The 19,563-nt window shown below is 41.6% G+C and overlaps 1 protein-coding gene across 3 annotated transcripts in view; it reads left to right on the top strand.

Moving 5' to 3' along the window:
* LOC140483173 (parkin coregulated gene protein homolog) overlaps positions 1 to 19,563 on the top strand; it is a 354,639-nt gene that overhangs the window by 265,373 nt on the left and 69,703 nt on the right. The gene's annotated exons all lie outside the window — the stretch shown is intronic.

Raw genomic sequence — 19,563 nt, forward strand, 5'->3', positions numbered from 1 at the left:
TACTACTTAGAGTTGGTGAATTCTACAGCAAGTGATACAGCATATTGTGAAGCTTAGTTATTACTTCTTGTATCTGGTCATAATGTCTGCACAGGTACAATGGTTTCTATCCTTTATAGCCCGCAAAAGTCTGGAAAAATTAGAAGAGGTACCACAGAAGAGGACAAACTCATCATGGAGGAGACCATATCAACCTATGGTTCCCGGGGAGTATTTCTCCTCTCATGATGAATCTGTGGGATTCTCTACTACAGAAGGCTGTAGAGGTAAAGTCAATGAACATATTTAAGAAAGAAATAGATATCTTTCTAGAGACTAGAGGTGTCAGGAGAGTTTGGTGTAAAGATGGAGTATCAGCCATGATCAGATTAAATGATGGAGTGGAATCGATGGAACAAATAACCTGTACTTGCACCTATGTTCTATGTTCCTATTTATATGGAATGTATAAGTTAAGACCCATTAGTGATCCCTGTGGCACTCCACTATTTGCAGTTAAACATTTCAAGCAGAGAGTGCATCCACAGCAAGTGTGTGGTACTATGGTTGGCTCAGCTATACAGGAGGAGAGGGAAAAGGTTGGAAAACAAGTGATAGTGGATTAGACAGGGGAAGTACAGGTGTTCCTGTGGCCACAGATGAGAATCCAATAAAAATCCAATACTTTATTAAATGATTCCTGGCTGTCAGTCAAACAACCATCCTTAATGTTTTTACATTTAATATATGAATGTGGTCAAAGAAAATGAAAATAAAGCTTAATTCTTAATACCACAGTGGCTTTTCTCCTGGGTTCTTTGAAGATGAGTCATGGATATTGATCCTTAATTGTTGAAGAACCCAAACCAATCTGGAGATTTTAGGCACTCTACATTAAATAGCCAAGACAACTCAGACCCCAAGACAGATTTCATATGTTTGGTCATGGAGTCATAGAGGAGAAAGTGAGGCCTGCAGATGCTGGAGATCAGAGTTGAAAATGTGTTGCTGGAAAAGCGCAGCAGGTCAGGCAGCATCCAAGAAACAGGAGAATCGACATTTCGGGCATAAGCCCTTCTTCAACAGCATGGAAACAGACCCTTTGGTCCAACCTGTCCATGCCGACCAGATATTCCAACCCAATCTAGTCCCACTTGCCAGCACCCGGCCAATATCCCTCCAAACCCTTCCTATTCATATACCCATTCAAATGCCTGTTAAATGTTGCAATTGTACCAGTCTCCACCACATCCTCTGGCAGCTCATTCCATACACGTATCACCCTCTGCGTAAAAATGTTGCCCCTTAGGTCTCTTTATATCTTTCCCCTCTCACCCTAAACTTGTGCCCCCTAGTTCTGGACTCCCCGACCCCAGGGAAAAGACTTTGTCTATTTATCCTATCCATGCCCCTCATAATTTTGTAAACCTCTACAAGGTCACCCCTCAGCCTCTGATGCTCCAGGGAAAACAGCCCCAGCCTGTTCAGCCTCTCCTTGTAGCTGAAATCCTCCAACCCTGGCAACATCCTTGTAAATCTTTTCTGAACCCTTTCAAGTTTCACAACATCTTTCCAATAGGAAGGAGACCAGAATTGCACACAATATTCCAACAGTGGCCTAACCAATGTCCTGTACAGCTGCAACATGACCTCCCAACTTCTGTACTCAGTACTCTGACCAATAAAGGAAAGCATACCAAACACCTTCTTCACTATCCTATCTACCTGCACCTCCACTTTCAAGGAGCTATGAACCTGCACTCCAAGGTCTCTTTGTTCAGCCAAACTCCCTAGGACGTTAGCATTCTGTGTATAAGTCCTGCTAAGATTTGCTTTCCCAAAATGCAGAACCTCGTATTTATCTGAATTAAACTCCATCTGCCACTTCTTAGCCCATTGGCCCATCTGGTTCAGATCCTGTTGTAATCTGAGGTAACCCTCTTTGCTGTCCACTACACCTCCAATTTTGGTGTCATCTGCAAATTTACTAACTGTACCTCTTATGCTCACATGCAAATCATTTATGTAAATGACAAAAAGTAGAGGACCTAGCACCAATCCTTGTGGCACTCCACTGGTCACAGGCCTCCAGTCTGAAAAACAACCCTCCACCACCACCCTCTGTCTTCTACCTTTGAGCCAGTTCTGTATCCAAATGGCTAGTTCTCCCTCCATTTATTGTTGTTTTAAATCCATTGCTAATTTTTGTTTACTACTTTTGTTTTGCTGAGCATAGTTAATAAATGACTGATGGAACAAGGTGTTATATGAAGATTTGTGAATTTCCATGTGTTGAAACATTAAGTGTTATGTACTTTTTGAGAATCTAATTGAGCTGCACCAATACACCTATTTACTTGTACCTACAGTGCAAGGAAATAGGCTTGGATTCATTGACTGAAGGGAGTTCTTTTTTTTAATACTTTTTTTCTTTTTTTTCTATTAACCCCCACACTACCGCCTAACTGCGGTAGTGCTTATTTTTTCCCCAGCATCCATGTTGTGTGTGTGCAGGTGTGAGACACAGTGAGAGACACGAGATGTACGAATCTTTATTCAATTTCCACCACCAAGAAGAAAGGAAACACCCGACTAGCCAGTGACAAGCAGTGCCCTTCACAAAAGGCAATGCTGTGTGATCAAACAGTGAAAGGGAGGGCAGGGATTAAATCAAAATAGAGTTGGACAGGGAAATAATGCACTCCACTCCCTGCGGTGCCCACGTCTACCTGAACAACTCCAGGGTGTTGGTGGAAACCCACGTGCTCCTTCTCCAAGGACACCCAGGCTCTAACGTAACCGCGGAAGAGGGGCAGGCAGTCGGCCCTAACGACCCCCTCCACGGCCCGCTGCCTGGACCTGTTTATGGCCAGTTTGGCCAGGCCCAGGAGCAGACCCACGAGGAGGTCTTCAGACCTGCCCTCCTGAAGGGAGTTCTTTTTCTTCATTTCAATTGGCTACAGATCAAGCTTGTTGAAAGAGCTTCGCCCGCAGATGACTTGGCTAGGAATTTGAAACTCTGACATAATTTCTACTTATATAGGTGACATTGCTACCTCTAAAGTGAGGGTTGTGGGAGACAGACAAATGGTACATGTGGGCAATATCAGTTTGATGATGGGAGTTGGAGGTAGGAAATACATCAAAGAAAAATGGTTGTATTTGGTGACGTAAACTATTATCATTAAAAACAGATGAAAAATGCCTAGCTAGAGGATTATTGTCTAAGTCCATATGGACATCAAGCTTTCTCATTCCTAGCTACACAGGCTGAGGTTTACTATTGGAAGGAATTTAAAGCCAACTGTGTCCCTGAATTTGCGCAAGTTTCTTCTGGGCCTTTCAAGCTTGACATAAACCTGAGATGGTAGGTGACTCATCACCATCCCAGGAATTACCTTGCAGACTTGACTAATTCATGCACACTTTTACCGTACTAGATAATGCTCATTCCTTGTAGGTGAAGGAGGCTGAGGTGAAACCTTTAAACAGACACTCATAATCCCAGTCTGTAGTCCATGCTAATTTGTTAATTTGTGTAGTTGTTTGATCCATGAATCCAAGAGTCACCATTCATCAGTGTTCTTCTTCTTTGAGGTGAAGATGCTGTGAAGTATAATTTATTTCATAATGGCTGTTTTCTGGAAAGTTTTCATTGCTATTATAATTTTGGGCCAAACATTGTCTGAGTAGAATTAGAATAAAAATACTTGATGTGCAGATAGACCATAGGTTTAACAGGAGAAAACCTGATTACTGAAGAGAAGATTACAATCGGTTGAAAATGTATCCACTTCTTCTAAACTCATATATTCGTTTCATCGGAATGCAATAAACAGAATTTTATATTTTTTCAGCTAAGTCCAAGTTGTATCCAATGTTTGAGGGGTTTTTGCCACTAGGCTGAGCAAGATTTCTCATCCTATCTTTCCAAAAATGCCATTTGGCCTCACACTGACATTGAAGGAGGACAAGGATGGACATGATGCCAGGGGAGTGAGAGGGGAAATTAAAATGGATGGCAAGTGAGACCAAATGGAAACTGGAAAAACAACATCTTATATTTCACGTGGGAAGCTTACAGCCCTATGCCCTCAACATGGGCTTCACTGGCTTTAAATTCCCTCCTTCCCCAGCCTTATCCTATGTCGACCCCACCCCTCCTCCTCACCTCCCTGACCTATCCTAAACTGTCCATATCCCTATTCACTTATCTGCTCCACCCTTCCTACTGACCAATAACAATAATCCCATACCTGCATCCACTTATCGCCATTCCACCTACCCTTCTCCCAGCCCCACACCCCTCTCTTTTTATACTTGTGGGCTGCCTCCCCTCCCCAGTCCTGAAATGTTGACTTTCCGGCCCCTCGGATGCAATCTGACCTGCTCTGCTTTTCCAGCTTCACATCTATTGACTCTGGCATCCAGCATCTGCAGTCCCTGCTGTCTTCTATATCTTGCCATGTGACCTTCCCAGAAATATTCACCATTCAGCAGGTATCTGGCCAAAGATCGGAATCCTTTGTGGTCTACCAATTTTAAACATCTGCAGTGCATCCAGATGAGTACTGGCATTCTGAAGCTGCCTGTTGATGGATTGAATTGAAACATTGTGGAGAAGGAAAAGGTGTCACAGTCTTTCTCCAACAGAGATTCAGAAGTGCTGATAGACAGGGTAATTTAAAGAGGAGTTCTCTTTCTGGAGGAACAACAGAAGACACTGTGCCACCAGACTCTGCCACCCTGGTCTGATGTTGCCACCCTGGTCTGATGTTGCCACACAAGTTAGTGAGATCTCCAAAATGTGGAGGAATGACGGGTAATGTATCAAGAAGACCATTGATATGGTATGTACCTCACTTTTTTCTCTGCCACCTCACACTGCACACACCTCCCAACAAGGGTCATGGCTCACCACCATTCTCTGCAACATGATTCCTCACTCGCTCTTCCCCTCACCCTTCCACAGCACTATCCCTGCATGCCCTGGACTCTGCCTCCTCAATATTTCTGAGCACCTCACCACCATTGCCCCACATGCATGAGAATTAACAGCCATGCTACACATTGTTATCTTACTTATTTCCTCCCTTTTCCTCTTTGTAGAAGACACAGCACAACAAGAGCAAATAGAGCCCATATAGGTTAGGATGCCTGACATCTATGTCCTTACTCCCGACAATGAGTGAATCCTAGTCCTTGCAGAAAAAACTGATACTACTCCACAGGGATACTAAAACATCCACACCCCACCAAATGAGTAAGTACCATTCTGTTCAGTACTGCCCTCTCCAATTAATCTTACTATCATTCTCAATCTTTACAAACTCACTTGCAACCATTGGTCATGATGTCTTCTCTCTAATTGCAGGTTCCGTAAGCCTCCTGATGATGACTGCGGAGAAAAGGCCATCTTTTGAAGAACTGCCATCCTAGTCCTCTGAGGATGGAAGTACCAGTGTGTCAGAGGAGTTATCCACAAAGCTGTCTCCTGCACTCAACCATCAGCCCAGATTCAGTCACATCAGTTCTGAACAATAGGCATGCTGTGGGGTTCACAATCTGGTGAGCACCTCACCATCACAGCTCCACAGTTGGTCGAGGAATGCATAGTTCAAGCAAGTGGCACTCAGATGACTGACAAAGACGAACCACCTACACAGGGTGGTTATGTTGGGAATCAGGAACTTCATCCAAACGCACAGGGCAGAACAGCAGTGGCAAACAAACATTTGGGCACAATGGCTCTCACTGGCCAGAAGCTGCATCAGTGCAACAAATCATGCAACCATCTTGTCTGTTTCCAGCTTGGCAGCTGCCGTTGAGTCAGGTTCAGCACCCTCGCGAATTCTGGAGACACACATGCACTTGTGACATCATTGCCCAACCGTTGGCCCTCAGGACATGAAAACATGGTGACAGGAGGACAGGGAAACTTAATCCCAGTCCAGCTGGCCCTTTCTTACATGGAAATGGGATGATGCTAGAAGGCACCCAGGAGAGTTGGAACAGGCTCCTCAGAAGTTTCCACTCAGGATGGCCCCTCTGATCCTTGGAAGTCCAAGCCAGAGAGGCTCACCTTGTATCTGGCACCACCATGACTGGCCCATCTATCCCATCAAACCTCAAGGGCCACTGGCTCCACAGCCAAACAGGCTCACTCCACCCCAACTGCAGAACCAAGATAGTATATTGAGACGTAGTGGGAGGGTAGAAGAAAACCTATTGAGGTCATGTTGATGACACAGATGAAGAAGGCTTTTTTATAAAGAGTAGTTTGTTCACTCATGACATTAATTTTGTTTCATTTGTTTGTGAATCTCAGAATAGACAGTAAACACATTTTCATACCATCCAGCAGCAGTTCATGGTGACACAGGGCACATTATCAATTGAAGTCTGTGCTGAATGCCTATTGCAGCGTTAGCAACGTGGGTCTTCATAGAACATTTACATCTCCTCATTCAACATCCCTAAACATTTGGCTCCCTCTGTGCGCAAAGGCATATATGTCACAAGTTGTCCAGCAGAGTCTTTGCTAGGGATGTTCAATATTTGGAGAGGATTAATGTTGTAGAATGGATAGACAGTAGGCAGCATACATGCCTGTGTGCTTTATCTTTCATGGAACTGTGATCAAGTTGTTCCCCTTTAAAAATATTTTGAAAAGTATGTGCTGCTGCCCCGTCTCTCACAGTTTGATTGTTTACCCAGCCCACTTCAAGTGTGCTTGCATATATTTTCTTCCCATCACATATTTTAGAATTCCAGCACAATGTAAGGTAGCAGTGAACACTTCTCTTCCAGAGGTTTCCAGCCTTATCATAAGAAGAACCCCCAGATATTGACATCCCCTTCTTAGTAGCCTATCCAATTAACCTGATAGGCTTCATACATCCCTAAACTCCCATCCAACGTCTCTATATACAACCACCCATCACCCTTCTCATGCAGACATAAATATATGAGGCTTGAAGCCAGGGTGAAACTGACTATGGAAACTGTCTACTCTCACATTACACCCTTCCTAGCAATGATTTATAGTATCACCCCCCCTTGCAAATTCTTTGCGTCCCCACCCTTCATTATTGGATAATGAAGGGTGGGGACCTTGGCCTGAACCTACAACCCCAAGTTCCAGTGAGTAAACTAAGGCTTATTGGCAAAGCTAGAGGCATACTTTCTCCCCACATTCCCTTCCTCCTTAACTTATCTGGAGAGACCTGATGGACTGACCATAGACCACCCCCTCAAGCAATATGCCCAGATAGTCCTATGCTAGATGTGCACAGACCCCCTGACTGGTACCTACATATCTCCCAAAGCCCCAGGCCTGGAGCTATAGAGTGAACAGACTGACTTTGACCCACTCCGTGAACTGAGAGGCACAGACCTCCTGACCGAGACCACCCTGACCAGCCGCCTAACCATGGTCAATTCCCTGGACTTGTTATTGAGGCTGCCCTTCACTTACTGGACTAAACCTCTGGCTGACAGGTACTTCCATGGACTTCAGTGAGGATTACTCCCACCAGAGTTCATTACATGTCGACCTTCTGAGCAGCACATCCGTTAAGTTGTCATGTAAGCAGCTGGAGCATGGAATAGGTGTGAGATTGATGTGGCACACTGCCATGTGGCAAGATGTGCATTCCCTAGAATGAAGACTGTTAAGCAGCAATGCAAGTGTCGGTTAATGTGACTTTGCTAATTGTCATGGCAAAACAAGGCAAAGCAGGGCTGCTATGAGCATACATGGTATGCATTATGTGAGGAGGTGAGCTCGGACAGCAATCGAGCAGCCTTAAGATAAAGCCTGGTCTAGTCTGTGACCTTGATGCCTGACCCTGCTGTTGTCTTTCAATGCTAATTGTCTGTGAGTCCTGTATCGAAATTGTGTTTACAAGCACACTGCAAATGCATACTTGAGGTGTCAGAATAGAAGAGTTGGGTTGGCTGTATTGAGAAGCCAATATTTAAGGAGGAGGAGTGTGTTTGGCTGGTGCCCATACGTCATTGCCTGTAATGTTGCTGAGTGGTGTACAATCTGAGCTGAATCCACCAGATACTCACTTTGGCTTCCTTGTTGAGTTTTCCTGACATCCAGCTTATTTGGTGAATTTGGTAAGATTGAGTATTAATCTTAATGAGTTGAGTTGTAACATTAACAAGGCATTTGACAAGAAATAATGAATGTCAATTGGCATTTCACTCCTGGCAAGTGAGAATCGCACCATACCAATTCTGAAAAGCAGAAAAGATGGGCCAGAATGATCTTGACTTTGAAATGGGCCTCACCGCTATTCATCTTGCCATAGCCCACATTGCTTAGTCAACCCCCCCATCTATAAAAGTCCACCTAATCAATCTGCTTCCTTTTGGAAATGTAACATCTATCACTATTCATTTTAATTACAGATAGTTCTCAGATAACACTCATTCCGGCAGCATGATTTGCTTATAACATCACTGAGGATTTAAGGAATGGGAGTTTTGAGAAAGTTTACCTATGTTGACAATAGCGCGATTCCAGCGGTGATCGTTTTGTGTGCTTCATTCTGCACATGTGCCAATGTCTGTGCCAAAGTTTCCATGCTGTTCTGTGCATGCGCCAATGTCAGTGCTGGTCTTCATGCCATACTGCGCATGGTCCAATGTCAGTTACCGATAGAGTAGCTTTCTGTGAGAGGTACTGTACAGACAGCAGCTTTGAGAGAGATACATTCAGCAGTTTCCTGTGAAAAGTAAACTACTCCTAGATTATCCCTTTTTCTTTGAAAAAAAAGGGGGCATAGTGACAAGAATGTTGGCAAGAAGTGTCCTGGTGATAAAATTGCAGGTGGTGAACATAAAAGAAAGGCTATAACCCTAATGGAAGAGAAGCTAGATATTATAAAGTGTTTTGAGCATAAAAAGAGAATATGTGATATAACTTGTTTAACAGGGATGAGAGAGTCTACCTTGCACACCGTGATGATCCTTTGTCCCTGCATTAACAATATTTTTTAAATGTACTATGTTAAATTTACTTTTGTTTCATTGATAAATATGATTTATACCTTCATTCTGGCTGTGCTATACTTGATGTTAGGCTTTTGGGTGATTTTTGAGCAATCCTGAGTGATATTTTTGCTGGTCTGCCTCTAACCCCACTGTTCCCAAAGGGTCCATTATTTATATTTAACGATTTTCAATTAAGCAAGGTTTTGCTGGAATGCAACTACAGCATTATAGGAGAACTACCTCTACATATAAATTTTGAGAGAAAAGCAGTTTTGACGAAGAGTCTCTGGACCCAAAATATTAACTCTGCTTTCTCTCCAGACTTGCTGAGTTTCTCCAGCAATTTGTTTTAGTTTCATTTGTTTGGCAAAGTTGATTGGAAGTGGTAGGTCATATGATAACACCTCCAGAAATATGTTCAATTAGAATTGACAACTCTGTACCTGAGTGAACAGGCACAAAGCACTGGATTCCCAAAATACCCCTTCAGAATTGATGAGCAAGATATCTAGTGTTGTCTGTTGCATATGCAGGAATTGCATTGAATGACTTGCTTTGTGAATCATCATTGGTGTGAGTGAGGTCTCTGAATACTGGCAACATTTGATTCTCCAACTGGGCATCTTTTGCAGAGTGGATTCGATATCGGCACTTAGCCACAATTCTATGACCACATCTATTCTTGTGATACTCTGCTATTATATACAATCTAATTTTCAATAGCATTCTTATGTCACAATGAAATTTATAGCTGCCTTATATCAAGTGAAGCGTTGTTTTCTTTTCTCTTACAAATATTTTACAGTTTTAGGTGCAAATTTTGTGGATTTAATTCTGCCACCTTAGAGAAGATAAGAGATTCATACAGAATGAAAGCAGGCCTTTCAGCCCAACTCATCCATGCCAACCAAGTTTCCTAATCTCAACGAGTCCCATTTGTCTATTTGGCCCGTATCCCTCTAGACCTTTCCAAATTATGTACCTATCCAAATGTCTTTTAAATGTTATAATTGTACCCACCTGTACTACTTCTTCTGGCAGCTTATACCGTATATGCACCACCCTCTGAAAAAGTTGACCTTCAGGTCCCTTTTAAATCTTTCCCCTCTCACTTTATAAATCTATTCCCTCTAATTTTAGACTCTCCAATCAGGGAAAAGACTTTGGTTATTCGTCTTATCTATACACTTCATAGTTTTATGAAATTACCCCGCAGCCTCTGATGGTCCAGGGAAAGTAATCCCAACCTATCCAGTCTTTCCTTTTAAGTCAAACCATCTGATCTCGGTAACATCCTTGTAATTTTTGTTTTTCACCTTTTCCAGTTTAATAACATCCTTCCTATAGCAGGGTGACCAGAACTGCATGCAGTACCAATATCTTGTGCAGCTGTGACATGACCTCCCAATTCCTGTATACAATGCTTTGAACAATGACAGCAAGGATAGCAAGCACCTTCTTCACCGCCCTGTCTACCTATGATGTCACTTTCAAGGAACAATGTATCTGCACCCTAAGGTCTCTGTTTGACAACACCATTCAGGGTCCTACCATTAACTGTGTTGGTCCCACCCTGGTTTACCTTACCAAAATGCAACACCTCGCATTTATCTAAATTAAACTCCATCTTCCTTTCCTTGGCCCACTGGCCCAGTGGATCAGGTTGTACTCTTAGATATGCTTCTTCACAATACTTTCTTCACTGTCCACTATACCGCCAATTTTGGTGTTATCCACAAACCTGCTAATGATCCCTCCTACATTGTCCCCTATGTGATTGAACCAAACACCAGTTCTTGCAGCACACCACTGGTCTCCAGTCAGAAAAACAACCCTACCATGACCCTCTATCTTTTTCCATCAAGCCAGTTTTGTATCAATTGGTTAGCTGTCCCTGGATCCCATGTGACCTAACCCTACAAAACAGTCTACCATGTGGAACTTTGTCAAACCTTGTTAAGTCCATGTCGTCAACATCTATTACTCTGCCTTCATCTACCTTCTTGGTCACCTCTTCAAAAAATTCAATCAAATTTGAGAGAGTGTAGAGTTGAAAAGGAGAATAACTAGAACAGTACCAAAAATACATCCCACTGACCCAACCACACCCCATCTCCTGTTCCACACCTGCAGGATCCAGAAATTTCAGCCCGTTGTGGTACCTTATCATTTGCATGATTGAATCATTCAATCAAATGGATCCCATACTTCTGGCTGACAGAATGCTTTGCGAGAAGTTTAGTAGCCGGTGAGGTGAGCATATATTCCACCTAACCAGCAGGTTTAAAGGCAATCTGCCCCTCTAAAAGTGAGCCACACAGACTGAAAGCAATCTGCTGCTAACCACCAGTACTTCAATTGTGTGCAGTTTGAAACAATAGGGGTAAATGGCCAGGGAGGTGAACTGCTGGAGCATAGCCCAGGCTCGAAGTTCAATGGTCTCACATGGATGATCAAGATCAGGAAATGTATCTTCACATGAAATCTCATACCCTCTCACAGCACCAGCTTCTGGTTCTGCTCAGTATGTCACACCATCACTCACTCAACAGCAGGAGAATACACTCAGAATTAAGGCCTCTCATTAACATATTCCATCTCACTCACATACCTTAACAATATTGTCAACTTCATGCCCACCTGTCACTGCCTCTCCACACCTCCAGCAATTCAGCTATGGCAGCCTTATTACCCAAGCAAAAGTTCAGCACATCACTGACATTTTTCTCTTTCTCTTACAGTATCAAGCAATAGAATAAAGCAGATAAATGACAGGGGAACAAGTGTGCCTTCATTCTTGAGTGCTCTGGTACTACATATCCTGGGCCCAAATGTAACACAGCCTGTTGCATCCTGTATTTGAGAGAATTGGTGTTGATGGTTTTTAACTATCTAATATACTTTCTGAATTCTTAGCTCTCACACAAATCTTGTTAACTGGTATTATGCATAGGCTGCAGGTGGTGTAGCCATGGATCTGTTGATTTCCATTCCAACACATCCTATTTTACTTTCTGCTTCTAGGCACTCTGCCTGTCTGACAATTCATTGATAATGTATAGATGCCGGTGTTGGACTAGGGTGCACAAAGTTAAAAAGCACAACACCAGGTTATAGTCCAACAGGTTTATATGGTTGTGCCACTTGATGAAGGAGCAGCGCTCCGAAAGCTAGTACTTCCAAATAAACTTGTTGGACTATAACTTGGTGTTGTGTGATTTTTAAACTTTGTCCAACTATAGCAATCGTAAGGAGAGAGAGAGAGAGAGAGAGAGAGAGAGAGAGAGAGAGGGAGAGAGCGAGAAAGTGAGCGAGAGGGAGAGAGAGACACCAGACTATTAATGAAGAGGCATTGCCACTGTTACAAAGTTGTACACCATGGAAAGAGGCTATATGCTGGTCATCAGACACCCATCTATTCAAGCTCCATTTTCAAGCACTTGGCCTGTGGCATTGTACACTAAGGTGTTTCGCTTGTTCATGTAAATACTTGTAACATGTGATGGTGTCTGTCTCTTCCACCCTTTCAAGCGGTGAATTTCAGATACCTGAAACCTCTTGCTGAAAAACATCTTGCTTAAATCCCCTTTAAACGTTCTGCCCCGTACTTTAAATATTATGTCCCTGGTGACTGACCCCTTTACTATGGGAAAGGTATCTTTCTGCCTACCCTATTCATGCCCCTCAATTTTTTTATACCTCAATCAGGTTTCCTGTCTCCTCCCTACCTCAGTCTCTCTGCTCTAAGGAAAATAATCCCAACCTATCTGATCTTTCTTCCTAGCTGAAACACTCTAGCCCAAGCAATATCCCGGTGAAACTTCTGTGAACTCTCTCAAGTCCAAATAGATCCTTCCAATAGTGTGGTAAGCCAGAACTGCACACAGTGCTCTAACAGTGGCCTGCTCATTCTTATCAATGAAACTGTGTTTCATTGCAGATAGGATCTTTGTCTTCTTCCAATGCGTGATGGGCGCACATTGAGAAATGTTTGCGATCTTGTCTGGTCCCAGTTGAATTGATCTGGCAACATAAACTTTTATTGCAACTGGTAGTATGAACTTTACCCTGGATAATAGAGCCAGTGCAGGCATGATGACCCAAATGGCCTCTTACTTCACTGTGAAAGTCCTGTGATTCTGTGCACGAGTCCACATTTTCTCTTGAAGGAGGGAACACATTTATGTGATCACTTTCTTGTTGAATCTGAGTTGCCTCAAGGATTGTTCGTGTGTAAGGTGGAGGTCTGAAATATATTCTCTGAAAACCTTTGATGGGCGGGCCTTTTTGGAGAGTTTTCTTTCACTTTAATTTTTGCAGAGACATTCTTCTCTGCAGCCTCTACTTCACTTCTTTGTTATGTTTCAGATCAAGAGGCATTACAATAACAGCTGTCATGCTTCTGACATACTTGTACAGATGAACAAGTTCTCTGTTCTCCCTCAATGTCTGTATGAATTCACCAAAAACTCCAAAAACTAGCCACAATACTTACATAAACTTTGCCACAGTATACTCATTTACTATGATTTAGTTTTCTGGTCCCACTCAAGACAGTATGTAGAAGAGATCCCCACTGGCTATGGTCCATTGAAATCTCCTTCACTCCAGCCCAGGAGGTCCCACTTCTGAAGATTTTCCTTAAATGTACTTGGTTAGATTTTCCTTAGCTGACACCCATCTGGTGATGTCCATTCGACCGCTACTGTCACAGAGAATATGTCTGCATGGCAAAACACATGTCCTGCCATTCTCAGTCATCTTATTGTCAAAATGCCCTGTGGACATCTCCAACTATTCCTGTGTCACACTTGGTCTTTGATGATGTTGTCTCTTCAAATGATATCAAGGATTTTACATAGTCAATGCAAGTGGAAGATATCTAATGTATGTGACACCTTTGCTATTCTCTTCCATGTCTCTCCTACATCAATAAGTCAAAAACATCTCAGGTTGGATGGCTGACCCTTGAAATAGCATCAGTAAAGGTCCATTATGCAGATGATTGCATTTTCAGTTATGAGTAATTAGCACAAATATTCACATGACCCATGCTGTCCAAGTTTCTACAATGTACATTTAATCATTTTTACTGTCCAATCATTCCTGGAAGTTCCATGAATGGCAAGCCCCTACTAGTGTCCTTTTCAGCAATGAGAGCCTCATTGGCCATACAGGAAGTGCCTGAAAGCTCAGTACTGTTCAGGCTTTCATTATCCTGGCAATAGCTTGGTACTCGCTGTAAACATATAAACTATAAGCCACATATCACTTCTCCAAAGCTTTTCTTACTGTCATTCTGTACGTCACCCATTGATGTGCGTTGGGATTACACAGTAACAAACATTGTTCTGTTTTGATAAAGGAAAGATAGGAAAATGTCTAGGGGTACTTATAAGATCTCTTCTATATATTGTTGCTTTGTAGAATGTATAAATTACAGGTTCTGCAATACAGATAACACTGTGACACACCAGGACCATTTCTTTTCATTTCTTTTGCTTCCTCTCAGTAATCCTTCCCATTCAATTGGACAGTAGGTTTGTCATGAATGTTGTCAGTTCAGTAGTAGTGGATCAGGGACTCAATATTATGGCCACATAACCAAGGAAAATTACCACCAGGTTTCCTGTTATTCCTAGGTATCAGACAGTTCTTGAGTTTTGATCATGAGACTCTAAGGTTGTATAATATAGCCATAACTTTTGATGTTGCTAACAAAGCACAACAGCAATCTCTTCCAGCAGCCAGTCTTGTGGACAGACTTAATTGGCAATATTGATTTTATTTTGCAAATGTTTGCAGAGTTTGTTAAAAAGAATAAAATCTGAAAAATGATAAGAAACACAACTTCAAGAAATATATCCAATAAGCACAGTTGTTTTGATGGAGTGATTTTTTTTCTTTAAGATTTACCAATGTCTTCCAACTGGAAGCACCAACATTAATGTTGACTGCCAAGGCGGCAGGTTTGGTTTAAAGCATTCTTTATAGTGCTCCTGTTCAGATAAAAGTAGCTGTAGTTCTTTATTTTTCCATGATAGCTAAATTATAAACTTGAGCATACTATGACATATTACTCATAACATGGTCATGCAAAGAGAAAATATCGCTCTTTCTTTCTTGCTTGTATTTTAAGAGATCAGTGACAACTCAAGACATTAAGCTCCACTTGGACTCCATCAGAGAAGAAGGCTAAGTATTCTGAACCAAATAAAGTGATTCCTCCTTGAAACACATGCCTCACTTCTCCCACCCTGATGAATCAATATTTTTAAAATTATAGCTGCTATACTTCAGGATAAATTTAGTCATATAAATCCCTTCTCTCCAGTTTCAAATTCCTACCAATCTCATGAATTGTTTGCATCAACATAATAGCTCCTGTGTTCTGAACAGAGTTATCCCAATGATTGCACTTTTTCTTCTGATGTGGTTTGAACATTTTCCTTGCACATTTCCCAAAGTTCCATTATTATCAATACAAAAAGCACATTAAAGAGCAAATCAAACTGTGTATTACTCTTTATATTGTTTTACACACCCAAACAGTATTAATTATCTGAAAGATGGACAGTGAGACTTCTGGCCTTTATTTCAAAAGTTCCAATACTTTGCTTCACTTTGTTGCTCAGTCTGCTAATTGTCTTCCTATACCATCTGCCTGCTCCATTTCTGGTCAATCTCTGATCTTCTTCATCTTAGATTTCTTTTCCTGTTCACTTTTCCTTGCCTGCTTAGTTTGCCTATTCCTCTTCTGGTCAATCTGCTGTTCCTTCCCTGTCCCTGTGGTTATTTCTCTCCTGCATCTTTTATCATCTGCCTATTCCTCATGAGCTCAGTTTGTCTATTCCTTTACAATTCATTAAGTACGTTCTTCCTCTTCGGTCTGCCTGTTCCTTCTCTTTTTCACTTCTGCTTACCTTCCTTGCTTGCTCTTCTCCTGATTGATTGTATGTAGCTGTCTTGCTCAGGGTACTTTTTACTTCCTTTTATGCTTAGTTTGTCTGTTTTTCCTTTCCTGTTCAATCGACCTGCTTCACAGAAAACCTAGTCCTCTCCTTTTCAGTCTTTATCTCTATGTGATTCTTTCCTGCTTAGGTTGTCTGTTTATTCCTTTGTTGCTCATTTTGTCTGCTTGTTTCTCTCTTTTTACATTACATGTTCTTTTCTTGCTTAGATAGCCTGTCTGTTTCTTTGTTGCCCAACCCATGTATTAGCTCTTTTTAACTCATTCTGTTAATTTTATTCACTATTTTCTAATCTTCTTTCATTCTGTCTCCCCGACATTGGAGCTGTTTCTTTAGATTCCTGATTCTATTTCCAATGTTGAATGACAGGTTGGGCTGCCTAGTTTTGTCTCCTTGGATTGTGAAAACACTATCATTCTTTAAAAAGTACATTCAGAAGTTGTTTGCAAAAGCATGTTCAAGAGTGAATATGTTCAGTATTAGAAAGTGGCCATTTATATGTAAGAGCCTCATCCTCTCGTTAAAATTATTTTACTTTGCGCTGCTTATAAAGCAATTAAAAGGCATGTAGGCTGTCCATTTCTTTCTGTTGCCTCTTTACCCTGTAGCACAAGCTCAGGATCACTATTAATTCATTGGAAGGGCTATTTGCCAATATAGTTTGCTCACAGCTGTATGTTCAACTCCTTTAGTTTGCTTTGCAAATAAATTGATGCATCTTCTTTGGTACAGGTCTGGCAGAGTGGTCAGTTCTTGACATGTTTTTCAAATAATCATGTGACACAGAAGGAGGCCACTTGGCTTATTGAGAGTCTGCCAAATTTTGAAAAGTATTGCCAATTAGTCCCTTTTCCTTATCCTTTCCAATTGCGTTGCACATTTTTCTGAGGCCCCTCCACTTTACCTCAATCCACAGTGTTTGCTATGTTCACTATTTTGCCTCATCTTGAAAATTATCCTTGTTTCCATGACAATTTATGATGTAATCTAAACTAAGAACATAGGAAGCTGTAGACTAGGAAAAAAAAAGTAATCTATCTAATTCACATTTCTGCTAACCTGGTAGTTGTTTGATAATGTGTTTCTGTTCAGTCCCTTGTACAATTTTGCCTTGAAAGTTTCAAACCTCCTTGCTTCTGTAACTTTCCTTTTTAAACTATTTCAGTCATCAACTGGCTCTTAGAGAGGACTTGAGTCCTTTTATCGTGCCTGAACTTTTCTCTTTTAAGTAAATGTCCCCTTATTCTACTGCCTTATGCCACAACAAATAGCTCTGACTGATCATCTGTATCTCAGATGTACACCACTCAGCTTCCCACCAAAGAAGAGTCCTAGATCTTTGAGTGTGTCATACATTATATTCTGTAGTGTCCCCCTCTCCCATTTAACAGCTTAACTTTCTTCTTAATCCTTTCCAAACCAGCTGTCCTAGATCACACAGGACATCAAGCATAGAAACAGGCCAGTCAGCACAACTAGTCCTTGCCAGTACTTATGCTTCACACGAGCCTCCCCCCATCTTTTATCATCTGCCTTTGATCATCTTTCCCTTTGAAGCTTTGGAAACTCCTTACAAAAAGAGGGGTCAATTTATATGCTGCGTATAAAATGTGAACCTCTGATGTTAATGGACTTGGTCACCATTTTAAAATGTGAAAAAAGTCACATTTTATTAAATACAATAATTCTACAAAGATTGTTTGAACCACAATCATACTCTTTTATAAATGCTATGACATTCAACGCAAAGAATCTGACACAAGTTTCCAAGATCAGGTCAGTGGCTGTTTCCACCTCATGGCATTTTTGGTTTGAGGCATCTTTTTTAGGGGAGATCCATTCTTTTTTCATTGTTGCACCAGTTTTTTTTACTAACCTGAATACTATTGCTTCAATACAATTATTTGACAAGTTAATAAATGTATATATCTCTGAACCAGAAGGCCCAGCTTCAAGTCCTACCTACTCTTGGGTAAATAGAGGCATGGACACAGACCCTTCAGTCCAACCAGTCCACACCAACCATGTTCCCAAACTAAACTAGTGTCTGCATGTATCATAACATCTCAGAACAGTTTGGAAAAAAAAACAAATATTATAATCTTTAACTTGAAACCAGCTTTTCATTTCATTCATTTTACAGGAGGACCCATTCCTGGTCATTGATTATTATGTACAGTTTGCTCTGTGCAGACGTTTCTTAAAACCCCATGCAACTTCATAGTCTGTACAGCCAACTTCATTTCAAGACATGAGTAACAGAATTATTATTCTGAGCCTTTTCAACCTCAGCATTTAAATAGTCATCACTTGGCACTGATGTTGCAGGATTGTTACTTGTCACTTGTCAGGCCAAGCCTGGACATTGACCAGAGCTTAGTGCTTATGGGAATCAACTGTGCATAAAAGAGTCACAAATCGTGCTGATTATTTTGCAGTCATCAGTGAACATCCTAATCCTGACCATATGAGGGAGAAAACATCCTTGATGAAGCAGCTAAAGATGCTTGAGCCTTGGAACCTACCCTGAAGGACACACGCAATGCTACTCTGGGATGGAAATGATTGACCTCAAAATAGACGACTATCTTCCTTTGCACTTGTCATAGGACACCTGAGTCCAGCTAGCAGACCCACCCCAAAACCCACAACTGATTCCCATTAACACGAGTTTTGCTGGGGCTGCTAGATACCGTACTCTGTCAAATCCTGCCTTGATATCAAGTGTGGTCACTTTCCTCACCACTTCTGTTGTGACTGTATTGAGGTCAGCCAGGAGGACCTCAAAGAATGAGTTCCCAGATTGGGGCTGTTAATCTGGTCCAATCAGGGAGCACTGGCTGACAGCTAAAAACAGGACTATCAGATTTCCTGACACTCTCTGAATTGACTCTAATGAGGTTGGACCAGAGTCAAGGACTTTCCACAAGTAAATAAAGGGTGACTTGGTGACAGGATACCAGCCTCTGTGGAGCTATTTCAGTGGTGACAAGAGTAAAGTATGGCCTGAAGAAACTCGTTTGCAACAGTCGTCCTTGAGTTGAGGTAAGCATTGCTTGCATCATGCTATTATTTAGGAAGCTTGACTCATTCGACCATGCTATCAAAAACTCAGCTCAATATGTGGAAAAAATGCTTTATTTTTTCCACGCAAATTACACCAGGACAGATGAAAAACAACAAGTAATTCTCTTGACTCCTTGTGTGAAAGCTGCAGCTTTTTTGGTTATTAAGAACCAAACTTTCCCTGAGGCATCAGATACTCAAACTTTAAATTGATGGATTTAATTAAGGAATATTATGCTCCAAGCCTCCTCTAATTCGGAGACACCATTGTTTTTACTCAGCAATTCAAGAACCAGGGGAATGCATGTTGGGAATTTTGACTAAGTTAAGGTAACTAACAAATAATGTAACTTTGGTTTAACCCTTAATGAGGTGCTGAGGAATCTGTTCATATGTATGATTAATGGCATAATCATGAAAAAACATCTACTAGCTGAAGCCCAACTGGACTTCAAAAGGCACTACAAAAGGCTTTATCATCGGAAAATGCAGAAAGTGGAGCATGAGTTGCAGGTTATTCCTATGGAAGTAAACACCCTCG

Source organism: Chiloscyllium punctatum, chromosome 11 (genome assembly GCF_047496795.1).
Source record: "Chiloscyllium punctatum isolate Juve2018m chromosome 11, sChiPun1.3, whole genome shotgun sequence".
NCBI lineage: Eukaryota > Metazoa > Chordata > Chondrichthyes > Orectolobiformes > Hemiscylliidae > Chiloscyllium > Chiloscyllium punctatum.